The sequence below is a fragment of the Pipistrellus hanaki genome, assembly GCF_964339955.1.
Source record: "Pipistrellus hanaki genome assembly, chromosome: 7".
NCBI classification, from domain to species: Eukaryota; Metazoa; Chordata; class Mammalia; order Chiroptera; family Vespertilionidae; genus Pipistrellus; species Pipistrellus hanaki.
Window position 1 is genome coordinate 80,455,422 of NC_140509.1, and position 7,580 is coordinate 80,463,001.

Consider the following 7,580-nt stretch of genomic DNA (forward strand, 5'->3'; position numbering starts at 1 on the left):
TGGCAGGGACTCCAGGCCATCCCCTGGTGACACTGAGTTGACAGACGTCACCAACATATTAGTGTCAGCTTTTCAGAAACGCATGAAGACGTGTTCACGTCAAATCAGTCTCGATGGTGCATCATAGGAATTAGTGACTCGCTTTTTGAAGGCTGAGCTTGGAGAACAGAGGCTGCAGAGCTCCAAGCACTTAAAAGAGCGAGTCATTCATGACGGCACTTCCTTCTCTGCGCTGTTCCTGTGTCAGGGTCTGGGGAGTTTGACAAGGAGGGAAAGAAGAAAAGGTATGCAGCCGCAGGCTGATGGGCCCCTCGGGGGTATCTTCAGGGAGGCAGTGGCTTTAGATGTTGTCATTTGTCCCTAGATCCCGGCCACAGATTTGCTTCTCACCCAAAAACTGACATCCTTTACAAGATAATTATTGAGATAATCTATGTTAAACTATGGTCCTAATTTGTCTTAGCATTTATTGTCCCTGCTGCCCAACAATTCATTGCACTCTTTCTGTGTGCAGCTGTTGAAGCCCTGGGGTGTCTGCTCCAGGGCAGTGTGTGTGTGTGTGTGTGTGTGTGTGTGTGTGTGTGTGTTTGGTGGAGGTGGGGGTTTAGGGTGGCCTAAATCAGTGGCTTGAGCAGCTAAGATCAAAGCTTAATTGCAAGTGAGAATGAAACTTGATTGCAAGTTTCACCCTGAGGCAGGAAACAGCGGTTAGGAAATTAGCAGATATCAGTCACTGGGTGTCAGCAAGGCTGTGCCAGACTTAGCATGTGGCTTTATTGTATCCCAAGGTGCAAGAGCAGTGTGGTCAGAGGTCACAGGAGTATCCCAAGGATGCAAGAGCAGTGTGGTCAGAGGTCAAGGGGGAAAGATAGCAGGAGTTGTGAGCTAGCTCTCTGGGCCCAGAGCAGGTGTGAATAAGCAGGTCTCTGAGCTGGGGGTGACAGGTCTCTGAGCTGGGTGTGAATAAGCAGGTCTCTGAGCTGGGGGTGAATAAGCAGGTCCCTGAGCTGGGGTGGCAGGTCAGCTGGAGCTGTATGATGCCACCTTTTCCGTTCACTGTGTGATAACATCACCAGCATGGCACAGAGGGAGCCAGGTCAGTTCTGGAAGATTCCCATCCCAGTGAATTTCAACTTTAATTAATGGAAATAGGTTTCTCTTTCTAGCATAGGACACACCAGATTGATTACAGAGATAACAGAGATTTCTAGAACAAGTCACCCTACGGAAAGGATGTGATGATTATCTGCCTTCTGAATGCCAAGGATGAAGGTACATTTTATATTTTTTAAAATATACATTTTGCATTGATTTCAGAGAGGGAAGGAGAGGAAGAAAGAGATAGAAACATCAATGATGAGAGAGAATCATTGATCCGCCACCTCCTGAACATCCCACACCAGGGAATGAGTCAGAAACCCGAGCATGTGCCCTGATTGGGAATCGAGCTGTGACCTCCTCAACCACTGAGCCATGCAGGCTAGGCACATTTTATCTTTTTTTAGAAAATTGAAACCTTTACCTGCCATCAGTGGGATTTACTTTCTATGTGTTCTGAGATGGGGGGAAATACTGGTTTTAAAAGGGGTTTTAGAAAACATAATTACGTTTCCCTTCCATCTGTCTGTTTACACAGTTCAGCACAGAAAAGGGTTGAATTCTTTGTTCAGAACCTGCTGGAAATTGGAGGCAGAAAGCTCCCAATTCTGAGGTTCCCTGGAGACAAGATGGTGAAAGTTCTGCAGCCAGTTTCCATTAAATGGCACGCGGGCAGAGTTTTCATTTTCTTCTTCACACAAAGCCAGGTTCGAGGAACCAGAACCAGCAACAAGGCTCTCCACGTGGTGGGATGGGCCAGCGAGGCATTGGCTGCTGGCAGTCAGAGCCAGTTCGTCTCCATGTTTGTTTTATGTCAAGTAGCCTCATTAGCGTCTTCTCTACTCACTACATGAGCATTGGAAAAGCGTACCTCTCCTTCCAAAGGCTTGGCTAGTTCTGCATGGAATTTATGAATGAAGCTACAGATTTGTTTTCTTTTTTAGGAATCTGTAAGTCCCTGGGGACTGTCCCTGAAGACAGCATCCAGGGTGTTTGGTTCAGAGTCTGCCCGTGGCGGAGATCCTGGTTCAGCAGCACCGCCAGAGGTATGATGGGATCCTCTGAACCTGCTCCCGGGGTGGGGTCTCCAGGCACCCCATCTGTGATTTATTTATTTATTTATTTATTTATTTATTTATTTATTTACAATACATTTTATTGATTTTTTACAGAGAGGAAGAGAGAGGGATAGGGAGTTAGAAACATCTCTGAGAGAGTCATCTATCAGCTGCCTCTTGCACACCCCCTACTGGGGATGTGCCCGCAACCAAGGTACATGCCCTTGACTGGAATCGAACCTGGGACCTTTCAGTCGCAGGCCGATGCTCTATCCACAGAGCCAAACCGGTTTTGGCTCCATCTGTGATTTAACAAAAGAAAATGAGTCTAGATAAAGAGAAAAGCTTGATTTAGGGCTTAACCAAGGACTATGATAATGATCATTTTAAAGATAAACTTTTCTTTGAATCTACAATAATAATCTTAAAAGCTTTGTTGGATTAAAACAAAGTTCTCCGTTCTGGCTTCAACTTGGACAGATCACTCTGTGACCTGGCTCAGAGCCTTCTTATCTGAGGGTCAAAGGGCAAGTGAACAGCTCTCAACTCCCCAATTGCTCACGAAGGCTCCTGATCCTGAACAGCGTCCCAGCTCTTCCTCCAGCTGCTGGCTCAGAAGAGCCCCTCCCTGTGAGTCAGAGCTATCAGCTCGTCTTTTCTCCTGCTGAGCTCTAACCACGTGGGGCTGGCACCCATCACACCATGTGAGAGCTGGCTGTTTGCCTGCCGTCACCCAGCCAGACAGTGATCACGTTCCATTTCCGTGTTACAAATGAAGTTTCAAACCGAGCCAACTTGGATAATCCTTTATTGACTCATGCAGCCAAGCAGTGCAGTTAGTTGTAGGCCTGGCCAGATTCAGGCTGGCAAATCTCTCCTCCCAGTCTCTCTCCTCCCAAGATGTTGGCCCCGTTCACAAGTGGACATGAGACAGCTGCCAGCATCCTGCGATCACGCCCACCCTCCGTCACTTCCCGTGGTTCCAAAGGGAAGAGAGACTTTGTCTTTCCCAGGAGCCCCTGCACATCTCCTGTTTTATTAACTGTTTAGGTCAAGTGTCTAATCTTTGAACCAATTACTCAGGCCAACGGGATGATGCGAAATACCAATAATTAGCAAAGGCAGCTAACCTGCCTGGCTGGGGACAGGGAGGCCGAGAACCCTCAGATCCCCAGGTGACAAGAGAGGCAGGGGCAGATGCTAGAGTTCCCTTCACACCTGAGGAACACCTGCACTACAGCACTCGCTGCTGCTTGCTCTACACCAGTGGTTCTCAACCTTCCTAACGCCTCGACCCTTTAATGCAGTTCCTCGTGTTGTGGTGACCCCCAACCATAATATTATTATTTTTTTCTTTTTTAAAAAAATAGGTTTTTATTTATTTTAGAGAGAGAAAAAAAACATCAATGAGAAAGAAAAACATCAATACACTGCCTTATGTGTGTCCCCTACTGGGGATTGAGCCCACAACCTGGGCATGAGCCCAACTGGGAATTGAACCAGTGACCTCTTAGTGCATATGAAGATGCTCAACCAACTGAGCCACACCAGCTGGGCCATGTTTTCATTTTCTTGGACTTTCTCTAGGAGTGGAACGGCTGGATCATATGGCTCTATATTTAATCATTTGAGGAACTGCCAGGCTTTGTCCAAAGTGGCTGTACCATTTGATATTCCTAATACCAGTATATGAGAGTTTCAATGTTTCCACATCCTTTATCTTAGCCATCCTAGTGGCTGGGAAGTTATATTTCATTATAGCTTTCATTTGCGTTTCCTTAATAGCTAATAATGTTGAACATCTTTTTCTTTTTTTTTCTTCTTTTTTTTGATTTTTTTTAAAAAATCAATTTTTATTGTTCATATTATTACAAAGGTAATAATTTCTTCCCCCCTCCACCAGGTTCCCACCCCACACTCCGCCCCCTCCCCATCCCCCACCGTCCTCATCCATAGGTGCACAGTTTATGTTCAGTCTCTTCCTCCCTCCCCTTCCCCGATAGTAAATCCCATTTCAGCTAGCAAATCAGTTACTTAGCATTTTCTCATATCAACAGTACCTCCACATGCCCAATGATACACTTCACACAAAAGACATTTCCAAATAGGTCAACCAGCCTCATCCAGGCCCCACCCAAGGCACTCACAGATCAACACCCCAGCGCTATACTAACTCAACACATCCAGATCTAAGCCTTCATCACTTGATTCAGCAGACCCTCAAGTTCCCACAAAAGTTTCGAGCCATGTCTGAGAGGCAGCCGTGGGGCAGGGGCAGGCGAGGAGCGAGCTGTTCCGGGCCTGGCTGCTCCGGGCCTGGCCTCTGTTGCTCTGGTTCGTTCCACAACCAGCTGCTCCGGGTCTGGTCACTGCCGCTCCCAACCTAGTTGCTCTGGACTTGGCTGCTGCTGCTCCAGGCCTGGCCGCACAAGACCCGGCTACTCCGGGCCTGGCCACTCCCAGCCTGGCAACCGCTGCTCCGGGCCTGGCCACACCAGACCCGGCTGCTCCGGGCCTGGCCGCTCCCAGCCTGGCAGCCGCTGCTCCAGGCCTGGCCGCACCAGAACCGGCTGCTCCGGGCCTGGCTGCTCCCAGCCTGGCAGCCGCTGCTCCGGGCCTGGCCACACCAGACCCGGCTGCTCTGGGCCTGGCAGCTCCCAGCCTGGCAACCGCTGCTCCGGGCCTGGCCGCTCCCAGCCTGGCAACCGCTGCTCTGGGCCTGGCCGCACCCGACCCGGCTGCTCTGGGCCTGGCCGCTCCCAGCCTGGCAGCCGCTGCTCCGGGCCTGGCCGCTCCCAGCCTGGCAGCCGCTGCTCCGGGCCTGGCCGCTCCCAGCCTGGCAGCTGCTGCTCCGGGCCTGGCCGCTCCCAGCCTGGCAGCCGCTGCTCCGGGCCTGGCCACACCAGACCCGACTGCTCCGGGACTGGCCGCTCCCAGCCTGGCAGCTGTTGCTCCGGGCCTGGCCGCACCAGACCCGGCTGCTCTGGGCCCAGCTGCCCTGGACCTGGCCGCTCTGAGTCTGGCCGCTCCCGGCCTGGATGCTCTGGGTTTGGCTACTGCTGTTCTGGCTGCTCTGGGCCCGGCTTCTCCGGGCCCGGCCACTCCTGGTCTGGGTGTTCCTGGACTGGCCACCCTGGGCTTGGCCGCCTCCGCCTCAGGCCTGGCTGCCACTGCCCCAGCATAACATTATTTTTGTTGCTACTTCATAACTGTAATTCTGCTACTGTTGTGAATTGTAATGTAAATATCTGTGTTTTCCGATGGTCTTAGGCTCTACAGCAGCGGCTCTCAACCTGTGACATTGTGAGGTAGAGGTTTCCTGCAATGCCTCTGTGGTCTCTGCTCTCAGAGGTGCCTCTGGCTGCTCCCAGGAGCACCGGCTCCCGGTCCGGATGGCGCAGTGGGGTTGAGAGGAGGTCAGTGAGGAACGGCGGCGGCCTGGGCCTTTGGCGGTGGCTCTTCCTGGCCAAGGTAAGTGCGTGGGGCCTCCATCCATTCACTGTGGCGGAGCGCTGGTGAGTTTCAGCATCCTGGGAGTTTAATGACCTCCCACATTTAGCTCTGGAGACGGCATATACCCCAAAAGAACATAAGTGGGGATAAAAATAAAACACCGCCGAAACCGGTTTAGCTCAGTGGATAGAACGTCAGCCTGTGGACTGAAAGGTCCCGGGTTCGATTCCAGCAAGGGCACATGCCTTGGTTGTGGGCACATCTCCAGTGGGGGGTGTGCAGGAGGCAGCTGAATTGATGTTTCTCTTTCATTGATGTTTCTAACTCTCTATCTCTCTATCTTCCTCTCTGTAAGAAATCAATTAAAAAAATATATTGAAAAACCACAAAACAAAACACCAACCAGCAGCCTGACTTCCTTTTCCCAGTGCTAATCCCGCCTCCTCTGATCTCTACCAGAAAGAGATGGGTGAGTGGCAGGAGTGGAAATTAGCTTTTCCGAATTCTTGAGGTGCAATCTGGCATTTAGCTGGAGGCAGCTACTGTGAAAAGATCTGTGACAGCAACTGCGCAAGAGAAATGAAATGTCAGGATTGGCTTTCCGGCGGGGCCGGCCCCAGGTCCCTGCCCAGGCACCCCGCCATGCAGCGAGCGTGCTGAGAATATATATTAAAAAGTACTTGTCAACTTAGCCAACCATGGCACCCGAGCATAATGGAGTAGGAGCTAGCTAGTAGGATGCGGTGTGAGAATGTTGATTAGCGTGGATACGGCACTTGAAATAATGTAAGTTTAAAAACACACACACACACAAAAAAAACCCCAGAACCTAGAGCTCAAAATAGCATGAACACATTGACTCTAGCTCCATAAAACATATGCTCATTTTTAAATACTGGAAGAGTGTCTGGAGTAAAGTAAATAGTTTGTGAGAGTGGAAGCCATAATTCATGATTAAATAAAAAGGATTTCTGCAGAATGGTCTTCTTGGGGCATTTGAGTAAGGCATTTTCAGTTCCTGAAAATGGCTGCATTGCATTGATCACACATCCCAGGCCAGTGGATGTGGGCAGTGGTTTCAATCTAAAGCCAGGCGTGGAGGTGGGGGAGGGTGCGAGTGACCCAGGTCCCGGGTGGTTCAGGGTTCAGGTTTGGGCTCTGGAGGAGGCCACGTGCAAATGAAAAAGACAAGAGAAATGATAATTTGGAAATTGGAGGCCAGGTGGAAGCCCAAGGAGGAACTCTGCTTTGCTCTGGCCTTGCCATCCTTTTATTTAGGTTTGGGACCCACCCATATCCTGTAGGCAGGCAATTCCAGTAATAGCTTAGTGACAGCCTCTCACAAGGATTTACAGGAGACTACAAGGTGGAAGTTGCTTCAGCTCCCTTTGTTTCCACCAGACTGTGGGTGTATGGCTCTGACCCTTGCCAGAGCCTCAAGGTTGACCAGCCTTCCGGACTCCTTGTCCACCCCTCTCTGCTAGTGAAAGAAATGGGTGGCTTCCTGCAGGAGAGGAAGAAAAGAAGGTTGGAGGGAAAGGAGGTATGAAGGGGCAATTCCTGGGTTGCGGTTGGAGGTGGGGGCTGTGTCTCCACGGCTCACCAACCCTGTGGGAGAGGGGCAGTGCTACCCAATGGTGAGGCACAGAGACTGGAGCCCGGAGTGTACTCTGCTGCCTCCTAGCTGTGGGCAGGTGACTTCAACTCTCTATTTCCTCCCGGGGATAAGGATGTGCCCTCGCTCAGAGGATTGTGGTGAGGGCTGGCTGGAATGAGGCTCTTGTGCCCGAGGCTCTTGTGCCGGAGACAAGTGTTACATGTGGGGAATAGCTGAGATGCTCCGGAGACAGACGGGTGGGAACTTGTGTGTGTGGGGGGGCGGGGGGGTTGCAGTTTGGGCTGTGCGAATCCGGTTTGCTTCTTTCACGCACTCTGGTTTCCTTTCTCCCAGGCGTGAGAGTGACGCCTCCC

The 7,580-nt window shown here is 51.0% G+C and overlaps 1 long non-coding RNA gene across 1 annotated transcript; it reads left to right on the plus strand.

The window, feature by feature from the left end:
- The first annotated feature begins 1,239 nt into the window (after positions 1 to 1,239).
- LOC311625646 lies at positions 1,240 to 5,441 on the plus strand. Its single transcript, XR_014795549.1, has 3 exons — positions 1,240 to 1,272; positions 2,043 to 2,144; positions 5,427 to 5,441. It is a non-coding gene; the product is annotated as an uncharacterized lncRNA (long non-coding RNA).
- Positions 5,442 to 7,580: the final 2,139 nt, after the last annotated feature.